The sequence below is a fragment of the Caretta caretta genome, chromosome 9, assembly GCF_965140235.1.
Source record: "Caretta caretta isolate rCarCar2 chromosome 9, rCarCar1.hap1, whole genome shotgun sequence".
Classification (NCBI taxonomy): Eukaryota; Metazoa; Chordata; order Testudines; family Cheloniidae; genus Caretta; species Caretta caretta.
This window is the reverse complement of record NC_134214.1, coordinates 47,769,239-47,778,161: the sequence shown is the minus strand read 5'-3', so window position 1 is coordinate 47,778,161 and position 8,923 is coordinate 47,769,239. Positions and strand designations below refer to the sequence as shown.

General features: G+C 49.0%; 1 protein-coding gene across 3 annotated transcripts in view; it reads left to right on the top strand.

Moving 5' to 3' along the window:
• Positions 1–5,733: 5,733 nt before the first annotated feature.
• Positions 5,734–8,923, top strand: part of DGKD (diacylglycerol kinase delta) — an 81,661-nt gene continuing 78,471 nt past the window's right edge. For 2 of the 3 annotated variants that reach the window (XM_048863918.2, XM_048863913.2), the window contains exon 1: positions 5,735–5,895. The gene's annotated coding sequence lies outside the window, so the exon portion shown is untranslated. Of the gene's footprint in view, positions 5,896–8,923 lie in introns of all 3 variants that reach the window. The other variant, XM_048863914.2, reaches the window with a different exon arrangement.

Here is an 8,923-nt window from a genome sequence, read left to right as displayed (position 1 = left end):
GCCAGCTCTGAGTAGGCGTCATTCTCAACCTGATCCAAATACACTGTACGTGCTGGATGAGGTCAAAGTTGCCCTCTTCCTGGGTTTGGCTTTCTATGGTGGTGATAACAGAACGTAAACCTGCACTTCAGCTTTCTCCCCAAGCCAGGCTATTCCTAGGGCTTCCTGTGTGGCCTCCTTACATCTTCCCTTAGTTCCTTGAGCAGAGGTTGCTGCCATTGCTCATCTGTATTCTGGTGGAGTTAACAAGCCCATTTATCACAATAGCTCACAAAAGATCTGAGCAGCTTTGTGCAGGGTTCTAATGTGCTCTAACAGGCTGGGTTAAAAGAAGAGCCCAGGTACTCCTGTACCCCTACAGGATCAAATACACCTGCCATCCATGCATTATATAGGCAGGCTTTCCTGAGGCCTCTTGCGAGATTGCTGGAGAGTGTTTTATTTCTGTGTTGTCTAATGCTAACAACACTACTGAAGAATGGTGTGTAGAAAGACTGAGTCAGAAAAGCATAGCTTTAGATTGAAAAATACAATGCAACTTGGTGTCAGGAACCAGCTTTCACCCTGAGTAGGTGGGAGAGAGGAAAAGCAAACTGGTTGCTATTAATTAGTGGTGTCTGATATACAGGATGCTGATGTCAGAGCTGAAGGGAGGGCAGGAGACTAAGATTTTGCAAAATAAAGGAAAGTACCTATAGCAGGCTGCTTCTACTGTTGCTACCTTGGAAGAAAAGAAAAAACAGTGTTAATCTGTGTTGTTGTGCCTAGAAATTCAGTTAGATTGTAGTGGAAGAGTTTAGGAGTGGAAATGGCCGCAAGGGAATGACAGAGGTGGGTGACAGTCTTACTTATTTTTCAGTTAAAATGTGTCTGGCCACAGACAAAAGCCTGAATAGATGAGCACTTCATCCTTTCCTGAAGGACAACACTTTGATGCATTGGACTAAGAGGAGAAACACATTTTAGAGGCAAGAGCGTACTGAGCATGCTGTGTCTCCCCCCTCTCCTGGGAGACTGCACTCTAGTCTGAGGACTGTTACTATGTATGCACCAGCTGATCTCAATAGTTAGAATGGTGCAGAAGTAGAGAAGTACTCTAAGGTAGCCCAGACACAACCCCTCTAGGGCTCTATAGATCAAAGTCAACCTTTTGAGCCATACACAGGAGAAAATCAGTCAATGCTGCTAGCACAGCACACATGTAATCAACACAACCCTAGCTGAAGCTTAATTGCTTGTTAATTGTTGATGATGTGCATGGTGCTTTATGGAAACAGATAAAGAGTTCTTCCAAGGGAATCTTCAAACCTCCACAGAGAATAGTGTGATACTCCATTCTTGAGGGCACACAGGAATAGAGGGTTTGGACAAGGCTTTGGCCTACATGAGTAAACACTCTGGTTACTGCAGCTACCTGGAAACCAGGGGCAATTCTGGCATATCTTGGTGACAAATGTCAGGTGCATTCATTAACAGGCAAGAACTGATCTCTTCCTTGTCATATTCTCTAGAGATTGCTGCTCCCTCAACCCCAGCACTTCCTCACTCTTCTCTGAAATTATCTCCAGTCAATTCACTTTCCTCTAGAAGAGGTGGGAACGAAGAGACCCAATTGCTATCTCTGGCTCTGCGACTTACCTTCTTAGGCACCTTTCTGTGCCTCTGTTTCCCCTCCGACCCTTTGCTTGTCTTGTTTGTTTAGACTGTAAGTCTTTCAGGGGAGGGACAATCTTTTACTCTGTGTCTGAACACAATGGAGCCCTGTTCTCAGTTGGGGCCTCTAGGCATTACTGTATGATAAATATTAATTTATGCCCCTGTCTTAGTCACATGCTGTGTAAGCAAAAGTACCACTCCAGTTCAGTCTGATGAAGGAGCTGAGTGGTATCAATACACTACTTGTGTTGAAGACTACACAGTCTTGCAAGAGAGAGGCAAGCTCCTTGCAGAAACTTACACACAAGCTAGCATCTCACACATCAGTCAAGTAACTGTTTTGCCCAGTCTACCCGTGGAATTTCTCAACAGAAAGAACAAAGCCAGTGTAACTGTTCTACCTACTTCTCCCTCCCCTGCACAAAAACCTGCAGATTATCAAAAATCCTGAACAATCTCATTTGATTGTTTAATTTTTCCCCAAAGTCATTCATGCAGCCAATTTACAAAGCCATTCTCTTTTAGGTGGCAGTAATTCTTTGCTCCTGTATATTATTAATACTGCTGATTAAAAAATGTTGAAAGCCTGATGCCCCATTATTTTGAGCAAAACCTTATTTTGTAATAATGTGTATTTAAATTTAATGTTTTAAAACCATTCAGAACCCAGCACAGGTTACTCTCCCACCTTTGACTATATGGGAAATCATGCAGGGGTCTTGTTCAATAGGCTATAAAGATTGTGACCTTGTTATGCCGGGGGGGGGGGTGAACCCTAAAGATCAGCAGTTTTGTCTCAAGTTAGGGATGAGACAAATGTATGCCCCTATTCATTAAGCATGCCCTGCCAATAGAGCATAACCTAATGAATGTCCCTTGATGTCTGTTCAAGCTTTGTGTAGATGAGCGAGGGGCTGAGATGGCGGGGCTGAGCATGTTCTCTCAATTTTTCTTTGCAATTGCTGACAACCCAGTGCTGTATTCCCAATCAGTGGTCATATACAGATGCTTGTAGGTCCTGCACTGGAATTGGAAAGAGTAAAGCCTCCCTGGTCACCAGTAGTGGGTGGAAGCTGTAGGGAGGGTGAGAAATGTAGAAGCAGAAATGTGTATCATAGTGGGAGAATATGCTGTTTATTGGTTTAGTGAGTCAAAACACTGCCAACCTGATCAGCTCTGGAAGCAACAGATCTCAAGGCAATTTTTCTTCGATTCCCATCTGTCAGCACAATGGCAACAGTGGGGCCAAATGAAGGCTTTCCACCACTTTCTACCTTGTACCTGCTTCACAGCTTCATTCATCTTTCTGTTCTGTCATTCCAAACCATTGATGGGACTTTACTGGTCTTCGCCTTACATCTATCCTTTGTCTAAAAGGTACAGTTCTCTAAAAGGTGCCTAAACCTGGTTCCACTTTCTATTGTGTAGTGTTTCCAACTCGTGATTTTAGTGTAAGTTGCACACAGTATTTGGTGATTTTTCTTAGCACCTCAGTTCCTAGAATCTTCTGAGTAGGTAAAAATCTTTCATCTAAAAAAAATATTCTAGCCCCCATGCCTATGGAGAAAAGCTTGAAAACCAGAAAGTCAATAAAACCCCATTATTAGTTTAAAAAATATCTCATGAGCTTTAAGTCAATCATCGTATGTTAGGACCCGACTCGTGATTTTTGATTACTTAAGGCTGGAAATAGATATCAGGGTTGTGGACTCCAGAAGTTCAAAAACCATTAATTAGACCCCCCCCAACACAAGGGTTTTAAAAGATACTGTGGATTTTGATCTGGTTTGATATTCTGACCTTCCCCTGCCCACCCATGTGTGTGTGACTGTTAGTGTTGCCCACTTTCCAAACTGTAAAGAGTGTGGTCATTCTGGGCCTCGCAGAGTCTCCTCTTCCTTTTGCAGGCTGGGGAAGGGGGTTGCAGTTCCAGGGCTGCTCATCCCCCTCTGCCCCTTCCCAGGCTTGGTGTTGCAGGGACGGAGGGAGCAGGTTGACCCTCTTACCAACTCTCCTGATTTCTTCTTCCTGCATTAGGGGATTTCACCCAGCCCCTCCCACCTCCTGAGCAGCTTCAGCCCTCTCCTGTACTTCAGCCCTGCTGGGGGAGGGAGCCCCCTGATTGGCTGTCTGCCTCCCTGCCCTGCCTCCTGGGGAAGAGCAGCCAATCAGAGCTGTAGCAGAGGCCAGACTGAGCTCTACTCCATCCCTCCATGAGCTTGCACAGGAGTGCGGGGAGGAGGGAGAGAAAGAGTCCTGTAGCTTGGGGTGGTGCTGCCCCCTTCTCCCCCCTCCCCTCCTGTGAGCCACAGGTCATCTCCTCTGCTCCTCCCCCGCTACAATATCTGGGCTGGGCAGGGGCCAAGGTGAGTAGGGAACCTGCTGCAGCCCCCCGGCCTGGGGAGGTGGGTGAAGAGCCCCAGGAAGAGCAGAGGGGAGGCTGGGGAGATGAATTGAGGGGGCTGGGGAACAATGGGGAGTGAACTGAGGGGGCCAGTTGGATGGGGATGGCCTCTCCCTTTTGCACGCATATGGCATCTGGAAAGCAACATTCTATAGCTGCAGTTGTAGGTCCATAAGCCATTTCGAGGCCTCCCCTCTGACACTGTGGATATCATCCAGTTCGCCTTTGAATCCATATTTGGGGCACTGTGTTATAATGTGTTTGATGGTTTGGATGTTCACACCACAGTTGCATGGAGGGGAGTCTTTGATGTTCCACTTGTGCATCAAGTAGCAGCATCTTCCATACTTTGTTGGATGTGCTTCAGTGTGGTCCAAAGTCCGCGTGGCAAGTCAAAACTGGGCCAGCGCCTTGTTGGCTCAATAATAATGTGCTTATTTTGAATGGTAGGTGAGGTCCAGATGCTTTGCCATTCTCTGGTCAGATCTAGAGACATGAGGTGGTCACGTGTGGTTCATGATGGTTTTTGCAATTTCAGGTATTGTTGAGGTATGTTAGCCATAGCCTGCCAGATGGGAAGTACTGGGTAGTCTTCAAACCATTTAAGATCTCATCCCGTGGCTACATCTTGATGGATAGCTTGAGGTCTGATGTTTGCTAATATAGAAAGCCACTGTGTTGATTTTGAAGTTCCCATGATAATTTGCATGGTGTAATTCAGCTGCCCATCCACAAGATGGGTCTGGTACCTTCTTGCCCATACCAGTGCAGTGATGTCAAGAGGGCTTTTCCAATTCTCGGTCTCTATACTCATAGTTGTGGAGTAGCTCTGGTCTCTCTACAGTCCATCAAGGAGGCCCGGGGGGTGGTCTTCTGTGCGATGGAGATTGGGAACGCAGTGAAAGAGTCAAACGTCTTCGGCGCTGGGGGAACGTGGGAGATTGTATTGTTCAGTCTTAGTGAAAGGTTTCAGAGTAGCAGCCATGTTAGTCTGTATCCACAAAAAGAACAGGAGTACTTGTGGCATCTTAGAGACTAACATATTTATTTGAGCAAAAAATAAATAAAACATAAATTTGTTAGTCTCTAAGGTGCCCCAAGTCCTCCTTTTTTTAGTCATAGTGAAAGTGGCTCAGGCCAGTACGGCGCCGGTTTTGACTAGAGAACTGGGATCTGAATGCCACTGTGGGTCAGCACTGTGTGTGCTGGTGATGGGAAGTCATTGAGGATGGCCGGCTACGGGGGTATGGGTGTGCCTGTCTCATCCGTGGAGATGAAGGTCAGAGGCGGGGGGAAGGAGGGCTGCTCAGAGGGAGCGGGGGGCGAATGCGGGGGCTGAACGGAGGGGCTGGGGGTGAGAGCTCCTGAGGGGGGACAGATTCCCCTCAGCCAATGTGCGGGGGAGGGGTCAGTGCTGATGCCCCCCCCCCCCCCCCCCACGCGTTGAGCCCCCAGGAGACAGACCAGGGCACCACAGAAGCTTACCCGACGTGAGCACACGCGCTGGGCCTGCGCTCTTCTCGCAGCCCGCGATGTGGGGGTGGGAGGGGGGTCTCCCGGCTGGACCTTGCAGGCTCCGCCTCTGCCCGCCAGGGGGCGCGTCACAGACACGTTCGCGCCGGCCGCTAGGGGGCGCGGGGCGGCCCCGCGCCTCAGCCTGCAGCATGGCGGCGGCGGGCGCCTCGCGGCCCCAGGCCGGGGTCGCTGCTGCCGCTGCCGCTGCCGCCGCCGCCGCCGCGGCGGAGGAGTCGTCGGACAGCGAGCCGGAGCAGGAGCCGGGCTCGCCGCACAAGCTCATCCGCAAGGTCTCCACATCCGGCCAGATTCGCCAGAAGGTGCGTGCGGCGGGGGCGGGGGGCCCGCGGGCCGGGCCTCAGGCTGCCGCCGCGCTGGGCCGGCTCTGACCGAAGAGCCCGGAGCCCGGCCTCGGCACTGCCCCGGCTCCGCGACCCAGGCTGTGCCCCCGGTCAGGCTGTGCCCCTCATCCCCCTGGGTCAGGCTGTGCCCCTCCCCTCCCATAGCCCCTGGGTCAGACTGTGCCCCTCATCCTCCTGGGTCAGACTGTGGCCCTCCTCTCCCATAGCCCCTGGGTCAGACTGTGCCCCGCCACTCCCATAGCCCCTGGGTCAGACTGTGTCCCCTCCATATCTACTAGTCAGATTGTGTCCCTCATCCCCAATCAGACTGTGCCCCAACTCCTACAACCCCATGTCAGACTGTGCCCCCCACTCCCATGCCCCCAGTTAGACTGTGCCCCTCTGATTGTGCTCCTCACCCCCATACTTGCCAGTCAGACTGTGCCCCCATCAGATTGTGCATCTCATCTTGTCAGACTGTGCCCAGACTCCTACAACCCCGTGTCAGACTGTTCCCCACATCAGACTGTTCCCCACCGCCACTCCCAGGCCCCTTGTCAGACTGTGCCCTGCACTCCCCATACTCATGGGCCAGACAGACTCTGCCTCTTCCACATCCAGGTTCCCTAGCCAGACTGTGCCCCTCACTTCTCACATGCCCAAACCCACATCTGCTCCCGGTCAGACTGTGTCCCCCCCATCCCTCCACTCCAGCTCCCCCCACCCCCCGACTGTGCTTCTCCTTCCTCCATTCCCTCTCCCATCTCCACCTTGTTATATTTCCTTGATCAGGCTGCATCCCCTCATCTCCTGGTGGTGGTTGTGAGGGTGCTAGGCTGTCATTAGGCTCAGTGGCAGCATTTTGCCCGCTTTAGAAGAACTCTCATTGCACCTCTGCTATGGTGCCACCCCAAGGTAGAAGACATGGAGGCCCCCTTAGGTCAGGGATAAGAACAGTCCTAGGGGAGTGTTGATTCTTGTGTCGCAGCTGTTTGGCTTCTCCCTATAGCTTTGTGAAGTCCTCTTTGTTCCTTGAGGTTTTACATATTGTTTTACTGCCTAGAAATAACAGGGCAAACATCCTTTCACCCCTGCTGTTCTCTCCAGAGGGTCAGCACAGTACTGACTGGGATGTTGGAGGCTTGTTTGTGATGCAGGGTTTTTTTTCCTGGGGCTGGAGAGCAGATGTATCTTGTCAGAGCCATCTCATAAATAGTCTTCATGTACACCCAGTTCTGGTGATGACTCTGCCCCTGACGTTGTTGCCCTCTTCTCACATGTGGGCGTTCTCATCATTCTGCTCAAGATCATTACACTGGTCCCAGTTCTGAGCTTCTCCTCTTTTAGTGAAGGATAGTCATTTGTGAGGGCTCTTTAATCATCATTTCAGCACATATGCTGGAGTCTGGTGCTGGAGACCCTGTGTCACTTCTTCATTTGAAACCATTGAGACCAATGGTGTTCTTCTCAGTGTGGGGGAGATGGTTCTTTAGCTGTGACAATACAGGAGGAAGTCTACCAAACTTCAAAACCCTAAGCATTCTGAGCAGATCCCAGCCACGCTCTGCAAACAGGTGGTTATATTTCAGCTGTCAGTCTGTTTTAAAGATAACGGACTTTCTAGATCCTCTACTACACCTGAAGGGTTGGATGTTTGAAATTCTTCCCACAGAAGGCCGGATGAGCCCTGCGTTCTCTTAATAGTGCCTGCAGCTGGAATCCCCTGTGGATAGGGAGGAAGGATGCAGAAGTCACACTACTGGATATGGCTTTAGTATCTGTGCATTGTGGCAAGTAATAAAAACAAGGACAAAGCCTTTTACAATACTGGAATGGGAACCTTCCCCTCCCTAACCACAAGGCACTTGAGATACCAAGGTTATAGGTGCCTTTGCAGCAGTTCAGATAAAACTGAATTCTTCCCTACGTCCCTACTTAGTCACTTGTCATGTTTTACATCATTTCCTACGTCAGTGTGGCTGGAAAAAGTCTAAACCAGCTACTTGTGCTATGTGAACATAAACAAGGATTATAAACAGAAATTGTCTATAGCCATTAAGCCTCCCTTATTTTAATCTGCAGAAGACCTTTAGCTGCTAAACAATGTCAAGTTCTCCAAGCAACCCTGAATATTACAACATTAAGGATTGCTTCATTCTGCTGCTTTCCCTCATTTTATTTAATCATTTCTGCTTCATGCACTTCCCTTCTACATGCTGTGTCAGGATGTCCCAAGGAAGGGGGAGAAGAGCCAGACAAGACTGGTGTGTGGGGAGCCACAGTTGTGGCTAGTTTTATGAATAAGTCAGGCAGCCTGGAGATAAGGAGCTGTTTATTTTTACAAAGATGGACTTAAATTTTCCACTGGGCATTTTTAGTTATTGAATAATATAGGGCAGGCTACCAAAGGGTTCAGGAGCTCAGTACAACTCACAAAATGACAGATGAATGCTTCCAGTGCACCCTGAGGATGTATATCTCTGCTAACCACACCTTTAGCTGCAGTTGCCTCAAGGCTGTTCTTACAGTTGATTGTACAGCTAAATCATCTGAGGAGTTTATGGGGTTGTGGCCGGTAGGGGGCCTCTTCACCATAACATTGCAAGTGTGAGGCGTTTACAACTAAGCCTGCCAGTCAGTTCCTCTGCATTTACTTGTTCATTACAGTAAATATCAAATATTCCAGGGATATGTTTTGTTTCCTGTACTGCTGCATCTGCAAGATTGTTTTCCCCTTTCTTCAGATTAAAAAGGACTTCTGACTTACAGGTGTATAAACTTTCATTTCAACTATTTCCAAACCTGCATGATGATTAAGTGCTCTTGACTGAACTGTATACCCCTAGCCATAGCAAGTGTTGTTGGTTAGTTTAATGTGGTGTTGGTTGTGATTTTTAGTCTCAAATGCCAGGCCTGAAATAGACACATACTAGCTAGAAGCCATGAGAGAAAGCCACTCCGAAGGGTACAAGCATAGCAAATTGGTGAGAGAATCAATGCTGTCTTT